The sequence below is a fragment of the Camelus bactrianus genome, chromosome 12, assembly GCF_048773025.1.
Source record: "Camelus bactrianus isolate YW-2024 breed Bactrian camel chromosome 12, ASM4877302v1, whole genome shotgun sequence".
NCBI classification, from domain to species: Eukaryota; Metazoa; Chordata; class Mammalia; order Artiodactyla; family Camelidae; genus Camelus; species Camelus bactrianus.
In genome coordinates, this window is record NC_133550.1 from 53,449,766 (window position 1) to 53,464,733 (window position 14,968).

Sequence of the window (14,968 nt, forward strand, 5' to 3'; positions counted from 1 at the left end):
TCAATGAAACTTACTATCTTTCCTTGGCTCCTTTTTTTTTTTTTTTTTTTGAGGGAAACTTTATATGCTTTGAAATGCACAGATCTTACAATTTTGACAAATAGAAAGACTTATGTAATATGCATCCTTATCAGAATATAGAACATCTCCATCTCCCCCAAAATTCCCTCATGCCCCATCCCAGGGAATCCCCAGATGTGACCACTTTTCAGATTTTTTTTCATTTTAGTTTAGTTTTCTGGAACTTGATATAAATGAAATCATATAGTGTGCACTCTTTTGTGTCTGATCTTCTTTTGCTCAGTGTGTCTGTGGGACTCAGCCGGTGGTGTGCTGGAGCTAGCTCAAACCCAGTTGTGAGAGTCAGTGGTACACATCTCTTCCCAGCTCTGCAATCACTGACACTGACTTGAAGTGGGACTATTGAAGTGGGAATATTGACATCATGGAAATTGACAAACACTACAAATCAGGGCTTTCCCTACCCTGAAGAGTCAGTTGTCAGCACATCACTGGTTGCATTCAAGTGGTCAGGGCGACTCAGTGAAATAATCCTTTATATTGTGAAATAGTAATTCTTTACATAGATACACCACAAATCATTTTTCAGTCTATTGTGTAAGTATAGTACAAATTGTGTTGATGCGTATTTGTAGTGTTTCCAGTTTGGGGCTATTGTGAATAAAGTGGCTATGAATGTTCTTATATAAGTCTTTCTGTGGACATATGTTTTTATTTATTTTGGATACATACCTAGGAGTGGAACTGCATATAATTTTAACTGAAAATTAAATGTTCTAAATATAGAGGCATCTTTATTTAAATGATTTTTATGTCAATAAACTCTAAATTCACTGATCCACTGACCAAGTCCAGATAATATCAGGTAAGGCTATGAAATCTCAAAAAGTCTTATTTAGATGTTTATTTCAAACATTTAAAAAGTAATAAAGCCCACATACAGAAACAGAATAAAATGCAAAACAGACAAAAATGTGCCACCCAATAAATTATTACATAGTGATTGTCTATATAACTACCACCTGGGTCAGGAAATAGGCCATTGCCAGCATCTCAAAAGTTCTCTAATCCTGCCATCCATTTATTACTTCCTTTATCCCGCCTTTATAGTGTCACTTCCTTGCTCTTCTTCAGAGTTTTATCAGCCGCATATGTATTTCTAAATGCTATAATATAATAATGACTGCTTTCAAATGGAATCACACATTCTTATGCGTCTGGTATCTTTTGCTTGTGAGTTTTTTTTCATGTTGTTGCATGTAACAAGTTATCAGTTTTAATTGTTTTATACCACTCTGTTGTATGAATATTCTTAATTTATTTTCTGTAATGTCATAAACATTAGAGAGTTCTCAGTTTGGGGAAATGAACTCTCTTATGTATGAATCCTGATGCACATGTATTACTTTTCTGCCTCCATGAGTGGATTTGCTGGGTCATAGAGTATTGTCTTAGTCATCTGAGACACTAAAACAGACAGACTGGGTGGCTTGCATGACAAACCATTTCTCACAGTTCTGAGGGCTGGGAAGTCTAAGATCAAGGTGCTGGCACATCCAGTGTCCGATGAGAGCTCCCTTCGTGGTGTGTCCATGGCCATCTTCTTGCTGGGTCCTCATAGGGCAGAGAGCAGAGAGAGGAAGCCAGCCCTCTTGTGACTCCTCTTATAAAAGCCATTAATCGCATCATGAGGACTTCACCCTCTAGACCTTATTAGCTCCCAAAGGGCCAACCTCCTCCATCCTATTTGGGTTACGACTTCAGGTGGGTGGAATATACAGTCCATAGCAGGTATGTACATCTTCAATTTGGGTACATGATATTAGAATGTCTTCCAAATGGACTTATTCATGCTCTTGCTCGGAATGCATGAGAATTCTCATTTTTGCCATGTTCCCTTTTGCTTACTGCCTTATGTTAGCCATTTTATGAATAGATAGCTGTTGGTCAAGAAAAAATTTTCCTCTTTATCTCCTGTAATGCATTTTGCCTTAAAATCTACTTACTTGGGCATTAATATTGCTAATTTGGGGGGGTGGTTAATATTCACAAATTCTACCTTTTTCATCCTTTAAATTTTTTTCTGCATCTCTCTGTTTAGACATTTCTGTTGTATATTGCATATAGATTAAAAAATTCAACCTAATAAGACACCTTTTAATTGGAGCCTTTAACATTTATCTTTAACACAATTTCTGATCTACTTGAGTTTAAATCTACGAATTTATTATGTGGTTTCTGTTTGTCCTGACTGCCCCGTATTTCTTTTCTCCTTCTTTTGAATTGATACTTTAAAAATTTTTTCTATTTCCCTCATCTGTTAACTTAAAATTTACATACTCTTTAGTGTTATCCTAGGGTTTGCAACATGTGTCTTTAACTTATCGAAGTCTAATACTAGATGTTACTTTTAACCTATTTCCAGAAAGTAAAATAATCTTAGAGCATTTTAATACCATTTACCATTCCAACTAAATGCTACTTGTATTGTTAGTTTTAATTATTATTTTATATAATCAATATTCAAATATATTTACTCACAGATTTACCATTTTGTTTGCTATTTCTTCTAGTTCTTTTTTTTTTTTTTTTTTTTTTACCTTTCATCTGATTTCATTATTTTTCCCAGCTAAAGAATGCCCTTGGATATTTCTTTTAATATGAATCTATTGATAATGAATTCTCTCAGTTCCTAGCCAAAAATGTTTCTATTTCACCCTCATTAGAATTGTAAGTTAGTGCTATTTTCTTTCAGCACTTTAAATATTTCATTATCTCTGGCTTCCATTTTTTACCCTTTTTTGAGAAATCAACTCAGTGTAAATTGTTGCTCCTTTTGGAGTAATCTCTGTGTGATTTTTTTTCTCTGCTCTTTTGAAGATGATCTGTTTGTTCTTGATCATAATCAGTTTTATTACGATGTGCTTAACTATGTATTTCTTTTTATTTGACCTTCTTGGGTTTGTAGGGTTTCCTGAATCTGTGGCTTAGAATAGTCAGTTTTGGAATATTCTCAACGATTGTTCAAATATTACTTCCGCCCCAGATCGTCTCCCTTCTTCATCTGCAGGTTGTACCTGGTTTAGCCCTTATTCGATTCTCCATGCCTCTCACCCCTCTTCACCTTGCTTCTGTGCTTTTTATCTTTTTTTTTCCTCTTTGTGATTCTTTCTAAATTGCTTCTTCTGATTTACACATCATTTCACTGATTCCCTCTTTCTTTAAATTTTGTTTTAATTTTTTAATTATTTTATTTTATTTTTTAAATTGAAGTACAGTCAGTTACAATGCATCAATTTCTGGTGCACAGCACAATGTGATTCTCTCACTGCTTCTGAGCCAGTGTTAAACCCGTCACTGTTTTCTTAATTTTGTTAATTGTATTTTTGATTTCTAGGAGTTCTGTGAGTTTTTAAAGAATGCACTGTGTCCTTTTTCATAGTTTCCAGCTATACTGAAATTCTCAATTGTATCTTTATAGCCTTAATTATTGTCAGCATAGTTATTTTGAAATCTGTGTTTGATGACACCAGCATCTGCAGCCCCTGTAGGCCTTTTAAATTGCTTGTTGTTTCTGCTGATTCTCATTGCTTTTAACTTGTACTTTCACATGTGTGAGTGCTTTTGATTTGAGCACAGATGTTGTACTTAAAAATTGTAGAAATTGAGACCTGGTGTGAATAAAATTTTTAATAAAATATTTTAGTAAATTATAAACTACCAAATGAAAGAAGGTGGGCTCTTTGGGAGGTAATTAGGTTTAGATGAGGTCATGAGGGTGGGACTGGCACAGTCTTGGACTTTACAGCCTCCAGAACGGTGAAAAATAAATGCCTGTTTTTTAAGCCACCCAGTCCATGGTATTTTGTTACAGCAGACTGAGCAGACTAAGATACTGTGTTCTCAGCTTGTCAGGCCGAAGGATGTATGTATGTGCGCGAGCTGGGGTAAGTTCATTTTAGGTCTTGTTTAAGATGCTTCCTTGATGGGTTAAGGGACCTCAGCAGAAAGAAACTGGGACAAAAACAGTTGTTAAAAGGTTGCAGAAGAAGTCCAACGACTTTGGAGGACCCCGACGTTGTGAGAATGCTGAAGAGCTCACAAAAGTGCAAGCCAGTCAGTTCCGTACACCTGCCAAGTCAGAGGTCCCTCTCACTAGGACGTCCTAACAATCCCAGCCAAGTCAAAACTCCCGGCTCCTCTGACTTCTTTCACCTCCTCCTGCCCTAAGTTGAGAGACTCGGACCTGTACCAGCAAGATGGGGAGGAGAGAAACCCTAGTTAAGAGAGAAAAGGAAGCTGACTACCGTCTCTTTTTCTCATCACAGACTAGCCCACCTGCTGAAAACCTAAACAGTGTCAAGATGAAAGCTTCAACTTTAAAACCATGTTTGCAGGTTTTCCTGTTATGAGGGAAAGGGTATTTTCATAGCTGAACTGAAGGTATGTTTTATTTTTTGAAGTAACCAGAGAATTGTTTGCAGTATTGGTAAGTGATTAACAACCAGCTCTCCGATGGGGATCGTGGTGGACTATGATTTGTAGAGTTTGCCCACCATGACTGATCTCAGGATTCGAATGTGATATCACTAGATGCAGAATTAAGAAATATGTACAACTGACTCTAGCAAGTCACTATGAGCAGATTCAGCACATCACTGACTGTGTTATCTAAGAATGACCTGAAAAGTCCTGTCACCTGCCTAAAGTTTTCCTCCAGGGTCAGGGAAGATCTAGCCCCAAGAATAAATTTAAAGACAGTGGAAGAACAAAATAAAATTGCCTTCTAATTTCTCTCAAGCCACCGTTGATCAACATAAGAGTTGCACACTTGAAAAAAGAGAATTATTTGATTGGAGTGTCTCAGGATATATTGAGCATGAAGATTTTATAGTAATAGGCAGTAAGGAGTGTTTTCTCTTCTCTGTTTGTTGGAGAAGGTGGAGTGTGAGTTGAACTGGCCAAGTCTGACTTGAAATGGGGAGGACATGATGCACTGGAGTTGTTCATGGCATTGGTTTGCTTAGTGCTCACTAATTCTGTGATTTCTCCAGCTTTTGAAACAGGGTTAGAAGAAAACGAGTGGTATCTATGAAACTAATATGAAGCGTGTTTAAAATAATCTCTGGGGACTTCTGGAATTGGTTAGGAGGAATTTTAAGAAATGCTCTACATTTCATAACAGTTGATAAATACTGTGGTGCTGAGGGACAATGATGACCCTGGGAAATTTGGGTTTTCTTGTCTATTCTTTTATATCTAGTCCTGAATTCTGACTTGGAGTGTCCTGTTGAAAATTTTATTATTAATTAGCATGTGTGCAGATGTGGAGAAATGCTAGATAGGGTTGGTTAATGCCAACTGTTACTATTATAAGGCCTAGTTGGCTTGAGGTGGAGAAAGCAACAATTTTTTTAATGTTGTTTTGGCTGAGTGCACAGATTGCCATAAATAGTGTAGTAATAGCAGAGGAACAATTATTTACACATTTTTATCCTTGGGGCCTGGAACATTCACTTAATGTCTGATGGTGGTGATGGTGATGATGAAACCAAAGAGCAGAAGGGTAGGCATCTTTTGAGGTAGGAAAAGCAGATGGCCTGTCCTCTTTTAGAAGTCTGCATGATGCTCAGAGGTGAAGTTTTCCCCTTGCACAGCTAATAAAACTATAATCTGCATTATAGACTTCCTGCTGCATGAGTTCCTAGGGGGTGGACCATCTTGACCTTTTAATTATTAATGGCTTTTCTCAAATTACAATTATATTCTTAATCCCCGTCCTGCTAACTGGCAATTTTCTGATAGAGTTTTCATTATTTCTTATTTCATTAATTGCAATGTGTATAATAACAGAATCTTCAGAACAGCACTTCACCACTGCAAAGGTTATCAAATGCTAATGAGCACTTTTAAATGGCTTGTTAACTCACGACAAGTTTCTGAAGTTCTAAAGTTCTATATTTCCTTTATGATTTCCTTATTTTTCTACACATTCTTTTTAAAAAAGTATTCTTTGAGATAATTTTAAATATTCTTGGAAAAAATTAACATATTTGATGATCTTTTATTTGTCAAGCATGCTGAACATGATCATCTTACTTATTCTTTCAACAAGACCCATGAGTAAGGTGTTGCGACTCTCTATTCAAGGGAAAAGAGGACAAAATGTGCTAAGTGATGTGCTCAGTGTGGGGCAAGGATTTGAGTTCAGGTTTTCTGTCTTCAAATCTTGTGTTCTTCATTCGAGAGAACTCAAGGGGCTACGTTAAATGATTACTGTAAAGACAAAATTAATGGGAAAAAAAGTGGTCACTAAATAGCGACGGAAGCACTTTCCCCATCAGATGCATCGTTGGCTTCCTTCATCTTCACTTTTCTTCATCATTGCACTCATTTTTTGCCTTTATTCCTTTAATCAGACATAACTGCTCTTTTTTCATCTTTTTTTCTTTTTCAGTTTGCCAGCTAATATTCTGGAGTTATGTGGGAATCATTCAATTATCCAGATAAATGATGTATGTCCAAATTTACCTATTACCATTCTATCTCCATTGGATTTCATACAATTTGAAGTTAAGCATAATGAAAATGCCACGTTAGAATGGCTTTTGTGTAACTAGTATAAACCATATCACTTGCCTGGGGTACAAATATAATCACGCCTTATTTTTCCAGTTAATTGCTCAGGTCGCCACTTCTACCCTATGTCTTCTTATTGAGACCTCCATTGCACTCCTCCTTAAAATTGCTAAAGGATTCTGAGGTTCCCTGAATTCTTTGGGATTGAGCCTGTTTGTGAATGGAAGGTAGAATGAGAACTGAAGTCTAATCCAGCCAGTAAAGGCTACTCCATCTGCCCGTGTCCCAGTGTTATAAACTGTTTGCACAGATCAGATGGACTTTGGTCCACTGTTGTGGACTGGCGCTATTCACCCGGATCTCGGACCTTCTGCATTTGGGCACCAAGATTACAGCTCTTTTGGTGCACTTTCTCACGCTCGGACATCACTACCCAAGTGGACCATTCAGAGGAGTGGGTGGGGAGGAGCTTGCAGTCTGTCATGCTTGGTTCTGCCTTCCGCATAAGCCTCCAGATGAGGAACCTTTCCTTTTCACCTCTGATGCCTTGTGTGATCTTTCCTGCCATTGAGATTGATAGGAAAGTTCCTACAAATAAATGAGATTTAAAAACATAGAGTATTATTGACACTAAGAATGATTTTTCATTAATTTTTTTTAAAGGGCTAGTTATTTCACATTCATTGTTAGAGTTTTATAAAGTACTTTTAAAAATTAGGTTTTCAATTCCTTGGTTCACTCTTTGGAGCAAGATTGTGGATTTGCCCACGGTTGCCATCCATCATCCAGAAAACAGGTATAATTTAGGGTCATAAACGTTTCCTCTAGCTTAGCTGTGATACTTTGGTCATGTCTTATAACCTATTTTTGTGTAGAACCCTCATTTGTGAAATGAAGGGATTGCATTAAAATAGCACAATCTACCTTAGGTATCCTCTTTTTGCTTCATAAACTCCTTCCACAGTAATATATAATCTCACTAACTCCCTTAGCTTTTTAAAAATAATTTTATCATCTTATGTGTTGTATAATAAATAATTATAAATTTTTAAAAATCAATATATTATGACAGATTGTAATCTTGGCAGCAGAACCCAAAGTCCTGGTTTCTTCAGGATAGCCCTGGACTTTATATATTATCCTGGTGATTATTAGGAATGCCTATCATTCTCAAAATTTTCCAATTTGGATGACAAAATTATACAATAAAGTTAATTATTTGGTTGTTTAAATACAATCTTAATAATAATTATATAAAAATAGACTTTAACTTTTTCTACTTTAACAAGGAATATCAGCTATTCAATTTTTAAAAATTAATTATATAACTAAATGCACTATGAAGGGACCAGAAATGTAAAATGAAATCTATCGTGTTTAGTTGGGGATTAATTGTACCTTAAAATGAAGATATAAACTTAATTACAACATCCAGCAAAATTGCTTATAAGATTGAACTCCTTGTATTTTGCTCTTAAAAACGTGAAGTGTTTTATTTATGTAATCTGTTTTTGTTCCTAAAAGATGAATTATGAGAAAGGATTTATATTGTTATTTGCCAGCCTTTGTTCTCAAATAAGACATTTTGTTATGGACAATCTTTAATCCCATTAAAAAAAAGCAAACTCCATATTACTGGTAAAACGTTTTCTTTTTTAACACTGGTTTTTGTGGAACTAGAGACACCTTGATGTGCTGTATAAATATTTTGGTCAGTTAACAACCTATGGATTTGTTAAAGAAAATCTTAAGGACATGTATAGAATTTTCTTTTGTATGTTCCTTGTGACTTGTATTTCAACATCAGTCTTCATTAACTATCTGTCCTTAACCAATGATACACCACAGATACAAATTAAACAATGAATAAGAACAAGAATTATTGAAAACTGCACAATGGTCGAAACTACCTGTGAGTGGTTTTCTGATGATGATGCCCTGAGTGAGATCTGACTCATGCTCACTGAACGTTCTCAACAAGGCGTCTAGCTTGTTCTCACTGCTCGCTGGTGGAGCAAGAGATAGCTAGCTGCAGGCCCTCATGGCTGGGGCAACCACAACCACGGGCTCAGATGCTGGTTGCTCTGAAATGTATCTACAGCTGGTCCTGCTGCCGCACTAGCTCTGTGAGAGCATCCGTCTGTGGGCATGGCTTTCTTCAACCATGATTGTTGCTACGATGGCTACCTTGGCCTTGGGAAGAGGTAGACTCCTCCATTCGACCAGTGCACTCCAACTGTGGGCACTATTCTTTGCCTGAATTTCCCTTGGTATAACGTAGGCCAGGAAGTACACCTCATCATTTTAAGATTTTTAGAATTTTGAGCATTTTAAAGATTAAGTTGAAGGATAAAGGAAGTACAGCTTGTCTAGAACATTTTAAATTACTGCCTCTGTTCCTGATCCTCCTTGAAGTTTCTTATTTGAGCAGGTTCTTGCTTCATTCCTGGTAGTCAGGATAGCCCACTCCCTACCCAATCACTAGAATTGAGGCTATATTCTGTACGTTCATTTCCCAATGTCAGTGATGTCATAAATAACACCATTCGGGGATGCTAAAAGTGCAGCCCAGAAGGGACTTGTTCAAACTCAGATCAGTTTCGTTTCAGATTCTCTTCATCAAAGAATCAAACTGTATTGGGATCTAGTTTTACCCACGAAACCTTAACTCATACCCAGAGCCTGAGTTAATCACCCTCCAAACGCTGCAGTTTTTTTCCATTGTTATATTGTCCAAAATCTCACTAGTTGTCAAAAATTTAAAAAAAAAAGGCTATTTTCATGTCCTTTTGTGGTAGAATGTGAATTTGGTTAAAATCAGGCAAAATATTTACATTCATAATCTCCAACGTAGGATGACTTTTCCTGTGGCATGTGTGGCCTGATGGAGTTTTAGGAAACAGCGCTGCAGCAGAGAGCACAGGCTCTCAGAGCTCATCCACTTCATTTTCCTCCTGACACTTCACTTCCTTCTACAATGTCCCTGCCGACACGAGCACCGAGGCCGGCTGTGCTGCTGGGGTCTGTCGCTCTGTGGACAGAGAGGCAGACTCACCAGGGGGCGCCGAGGGAATGTGTGAGCCCCAGGAGAAGAGATGAAACTTGTGGACATATGTGCAAGAAGCAATTTTAAATATATTACACTAACAAACTCGTGATCAGTAGCTCCTTCATTAGGGAGGAGAAGGCACATCTCTGTCAAGCTTCCTTTTCAAAAAGCAGAGGTCAAAATTATTTTAATAAGAGTCTGATGGAAAAGGGGCCTGTGTAAAGACAGTGTGCAGCAAACAGGGCTGAAAAGGGAAGAAAAATGAGTTGGACTTAGAAACAAGCTTTAAGAGAAGTGGCTTAGGCGGGGCAAGGATGGGGCGGGCAGAGTCACAGAACAAGAGTGATGGGATTCAGCCAGACCAGCCCCCGGCTTGCCATTTGCAGCCTAATGGGATTCAAGGGAGTGTGCAATGCTGTGGGCTCCTGCCTTTTAAATATCTCTGCATTTGCTTGATTATGTCTTACATTTTTCAACAGGGAATAAATCATCCATAACAGGAGATAAGCAATGCAAAATCAAAGTGTGGAATTGAAGCCCCTGAGCTGTGTCCTGTTAGTTAAACTGTTTGGGCACCTGTTTTTAGGACACTATTATCTCTCACCTGGATTACAGTAACAACCTCCTAACAGTCCCCTCACTGGCCTGAATGATTTTTTTTCTGAAACTCATATCTATTCACGTCTTCCCTAATTAAACCCTTTCATGGTCCTCCGGTTGCCCTTAAGATGGAGTCCAAGCCTTTGACAGGATTGATGGTGCTCAGAGCTGAGGCCCTAGCCTCCCAATCCAGCCCCACCTGTGGCCACTATTTCCCCTGCTCCTTCTTCCACCATCTTTCAGTTCTTTCAACAGGAAACCCTTGTTCCACCCCTTTTCTTTTTCAAACAAGCTTTCCCCCCATTCCCCACCCTGCCCGATTTCAGGTTTCAGCTTAGAGTAATTTCCTCCAGGAGATTTTTGCTGACCTTCCCAACAGAGGTTAGAGACAGCCTCTGCATGCAGGGTTCTCATCACAGCCCTTATCACACTGTATTATAGAAGCTATTTTATTGTTTACATCTTCCATTAGGTTGGGAGTTTCTTGGAATGTTTTATTCCCCACTGCATCTCCCATACCTCGCATGGTGCTAACATGGAATAGATGCTCAGTGGATAGCTGTGAATGGATGATCAGATGGACAGATGAATGAATGTAAGAATGAATGAAGCCTTTACTCTTCTGATAAGAGAAAGGGAGGAAGGAAATGAGGTGGCTGACGATAAAGGGAGAGATCTTCTCCTTGCTTTGGTCACCACACTTTTCTGAAAATAGTCAAGGACAAAAAAATTGAGGAAGTTGTTTGTTTGTTTGGTTGGTTTTAAATCTTTCCACCTGTGAAAGCTTGCTGCTGTGTGCCCATTGCCTCTGTTTTGTTTTGTTTTTTTCTATCATGGCCTTCTTTACAAGGAATTTGTTATAAAAGAACATGATTCCAAGGTATCACTGTATAGAATTTAGTGTAACAAATATTTGTACTTGGTAATATTTAGTGGGCACAGTCATTTAATCTCTAGTGTGGATACCACATGAGTATTATAAGTTTAGGTGTTTCTGAACCAGTAGGAAGACTTTAGTGCTGGAAAGCTGGAGGCTTGGGGTTTGGTCTTGTTTGAATCATTACCTCTGCAGTTTAGCCCTTATACTCAATCAGTCTAAGAAACTTGAAATGAACATGCTATACATAATTCCATTAAATTTTTAAAAGATTCCCATTTCTCTTTAATCCATTCTTTCACTTCATGGGTTGCTGTAGTTCAGTGGCTGTTGTAGGCAGCATTGTCCTTCTTTTTACCGTCTATCTCACTTATTTTCTGAATGTTCCAGATGTGCATCCTCTACTTTGATATATCAACACTTTTCCTTGAATGGAATGTTTAAAGTCTACCCGGGAACCAATACTTGCTAAAAGCTCTGTGTGTTTCCCTCCACAGCTATCCAAGATGGCCTCAGTAATTATATTCTGTAGAGCCCAGCAGGTGTTATGTCACCCGAAATATTTTTTTTGTTTTTGGCTTTTAAATTGATGTTCAGAACACCTCTTCCCCAGTGTTCAGCCTGAAGGAAAGAGAGTTCCCTGTTCCCCTGCTAGTGCTAAATCAAAAAGGCCAATTCCAATTAAACAGTCTAGGAGATTCTAATTGAAGGGTGAATATTGGCATCTTTCACAACTAGACCACCTGCCTTTAGGCAGTTTGTGGCTTTCTTTTCTTGCACAATACAAGGGACAGATGCCTGACAAGACAGAAAAGAATTTAGAAAAGAGAGATGAAACCTGATTTCTTTTCAGAGGGAAAATCTCTTCATTCGAGTCCCTGCTTAGTTTGTTACTGCTGCATTTGAACTTCCAAGGAGAGACACGGGTAGCAGCTTCTCCACAATGGCACTTGCCATTATTAGTTTCTTAAATGGGCTCTTTGTGTGTGTGTGCAATTTTCATTCAGACCATTAATCACTATTTGAAATATTTGTTCTTGGTTTGCTGCAAATTGATAAGCATAACTACAGGGAAATCTATGTGGAAATTGTATTTTCCAACAGTTTGGCGTTTCTCTTTAATTAGTCCTTGGGGTATCTCAGGTTTCACTAATTAGTGTTTAACTAGATGGGAAAAATTCTAGCAGCGGCAGGAACCATCCTCTGCCCCATAAATCAGAGAAAGCCTTCACTCAGGCACTCAGGTAAATCTTTTTTTTTTTTTTAATATGCAATAAGACTTTTACTTCAGAGGCAGATAAAAGCCCTAAAGTATGATTCAAACATAGGAACAAAAGTTGCTGTAAGAGGATATTAGTTGCTCTCTGTGGATGTGTTCTTGCTTGCTCCTTTGTTGCTGCTATTATAGGAAAGAACAAGGGAAGAAATGATGCTCTGAGCTGATGAAAACAGATGCCAGAAGCAATTATGACCAAGTTGTGGTTAGAGAAACAGATGGGGAAACAATTTGGCAAAGTTTCTAGAAAGGTTTGTGCAAGCTACACACAACCAGGAACAGTGTAACATGCTCCAGGAGGAATCACTGATAAAAGTGACCCTCCTCAGACAAAGTATTTACAAAGAGCTGCAGGGCTGAAAGGCTCTGAACCTTTAAGATGAACAATTTCCTACAACGAGGTGGTATGGCCTCAGGGTTAAGAAGCTGGACTCCAGAGTCAGAGAGACCTGGCTGATATCAGACCTTGGGCAGGTTACTTGCCTCTTTTGTGTCCCAATTTTCTTGTTTGTAAAATGTTGTAATAATGAGCTTTTGCTGTTATTTTGATAATGGAATGAGATAATGCATGTCAGGCATATAGTAAGTATTGAATAGTGTGCGTCAATAAATCATGTTTATTATTGCTGTTGTGAGTAATAGGTTGTACTTTGGCATGGATGCCATCGTTTCAGAGTATTTGGTCACAGACTGAGCATACCCAAATACTATGTAGTCCATTATAGCCTAGAACTGGCTCATAAATTGCATTTTGCAAAGAATTTAAAGACTGTAGGTTATGCTTTCCAAATGGCTGCGACAATATTTCCCATCCCATTTGATCTTTGATCATGTCACCTTGCTACTCCTCCCAAGAGGTGGAGTCTGTTTTCTCCCCTTGACTCTGAGTGGGCTTGTGGGTGTTTTAACCAGTATAGGATGGAGGGAGGGATGCCATACAACTTCAGAAACTAGATCAGAAACAGCAATATAGCTTTCACGTGATTGGCTGGAATGCTCCTGCTGGGAGCCCTGACTCCCCTGAGGCTCCCATGCTGTGAAGAAGCCAAGCCACATGGAGAAGCCACAGACAGGTGCTCTGGTTAGTAGGCTTAATCTTTGAGTCATTCCCAGCCAAACACCAGACGTGTGATTCAGTAAGTCTTCAAATGATTCCAGCCCCCAGTCATTGAGTTACTCCTAGCCTCAGAGTCTTCCTAGCTGAGACCTCAGACATCATGGAATAGAGAGAAACCAGCCCAGCTGTACTCTTTCCAAATTCCTGACCAATAGAATATTTGAGCATAATAAAATGATTGTTTTAAGCCACTAAATTTTAGGGTAATTTGTTACACAGCAAAGATAACTGGGATAGCAATTCATCATAGTTTGGCCAGTTTCCCCATCTATGAATTTTCCAACTTTTCTCAATCAATAAATCATTATTTACCATGTCCCTCCTTATACAAGACACTGTGCTGGAACAGGGAATAAGCCAACAGAGTCAAATAGAAAATAAACACAAGGCTAAAGGGTGTTACAGAAAACATATAATAAGAGCTGCATAGCAGAGAGTAATTAAGACATGGCCATAGTACAGATTCAAAATAAAATTTCACCTTAGGCTGAGGCAGTCTTGGAAGGCTTCATGGTAATGAAAAGGCTTGCTTGGGGCCTTAAATTATAGGTAGGAACTGAATAGAAAAGGGAGAAGAGAAAATTCCTGGCAAAAATGTGAAAAGAAGATTTTGGAAAAAATGAGATGTGTGCACTGTATCTTAAAATTAATCTGTTAGAGCAGCATTTATCTTATTTGCACAGTAATATTTATAAGGAGGAGTGCTTTTAGATATGTTCCTAATTCAAGAGAATTTACTTAGCACTTTATATAAATTGAATGAACTAGAAATATATTAGTGATGACTTAGGCTAATTTTCACAAGGTTGATAAGCAAACTCTGCCTTCTATAAAAACATAATTTACAACTTACTAGAACACACTGAAATTTCTACAAACTCCAACAAATATGTCTTATAACCAATATACAGTCTCAAAGTTACACATTGATTGTCCTTGGAACTGCTAAATCAAATCACGTAATCTAATAGAACAGTTCTGTGCTCTTTTTAGGAAACGTATTTAAATAGAACCTCAAAAGTTGATAAGATACAGAATAGACATGGATATAACTTAAATTTTATGGCAATTAATATGTAAATATTCACTAAACATCCTCACTTTTTTTTAAACAGAAAGGAATGACTAACCCAGGCCTTGGCTTTCCCGAAGTCCCTGTGACAATTTCAGTAAGTTCCATTGAGATGTATGGTCTCTATGTTAACTATAATTTTAAATTTTGGAATTTTGAATTTTCCAGAATCTGCTTGAACATAATTAGTGGCTGGGGTGCATCACTTTTTAAATAGCAAATTCTCTTTCTGAACAGCTCAACTTACTTCCTGCTCTTGCTGACATAGGGGTCACGTGATCTCCCTTTGAACTCTTCCTTATGATCTTAGTTTTGCCCCATGGAATAGTGCAGAATAACGCAAGTCCTCCTACGTGACAGGTATTCAGTTGCTGGAA

General features: G+C 37.9%; 1 long non-coding RNA gene across 1 annotated transcript in view; it reads left to right on the forward strand.

Annotated features, from left to right (window-relative positions):
* The window catches only part of LOC141579516 (uncharacterized), a 196,231-nt gene extending 181,509 nt beyond the window's left edge, over window positions 1–14,722 (forward strand). The window contains exon 3 of the long non-coding RNA XR_012511052.1: window positions 14,635–14,722. This is a non-coding gene — a long non-coding RNA (uncharacterized LOC141579516). The remainder of the gene's footprint in view (window positions 1–14,634) is intronic.
* Window positions 14,723–14,968: the final 246 nt, after the last annotated feature.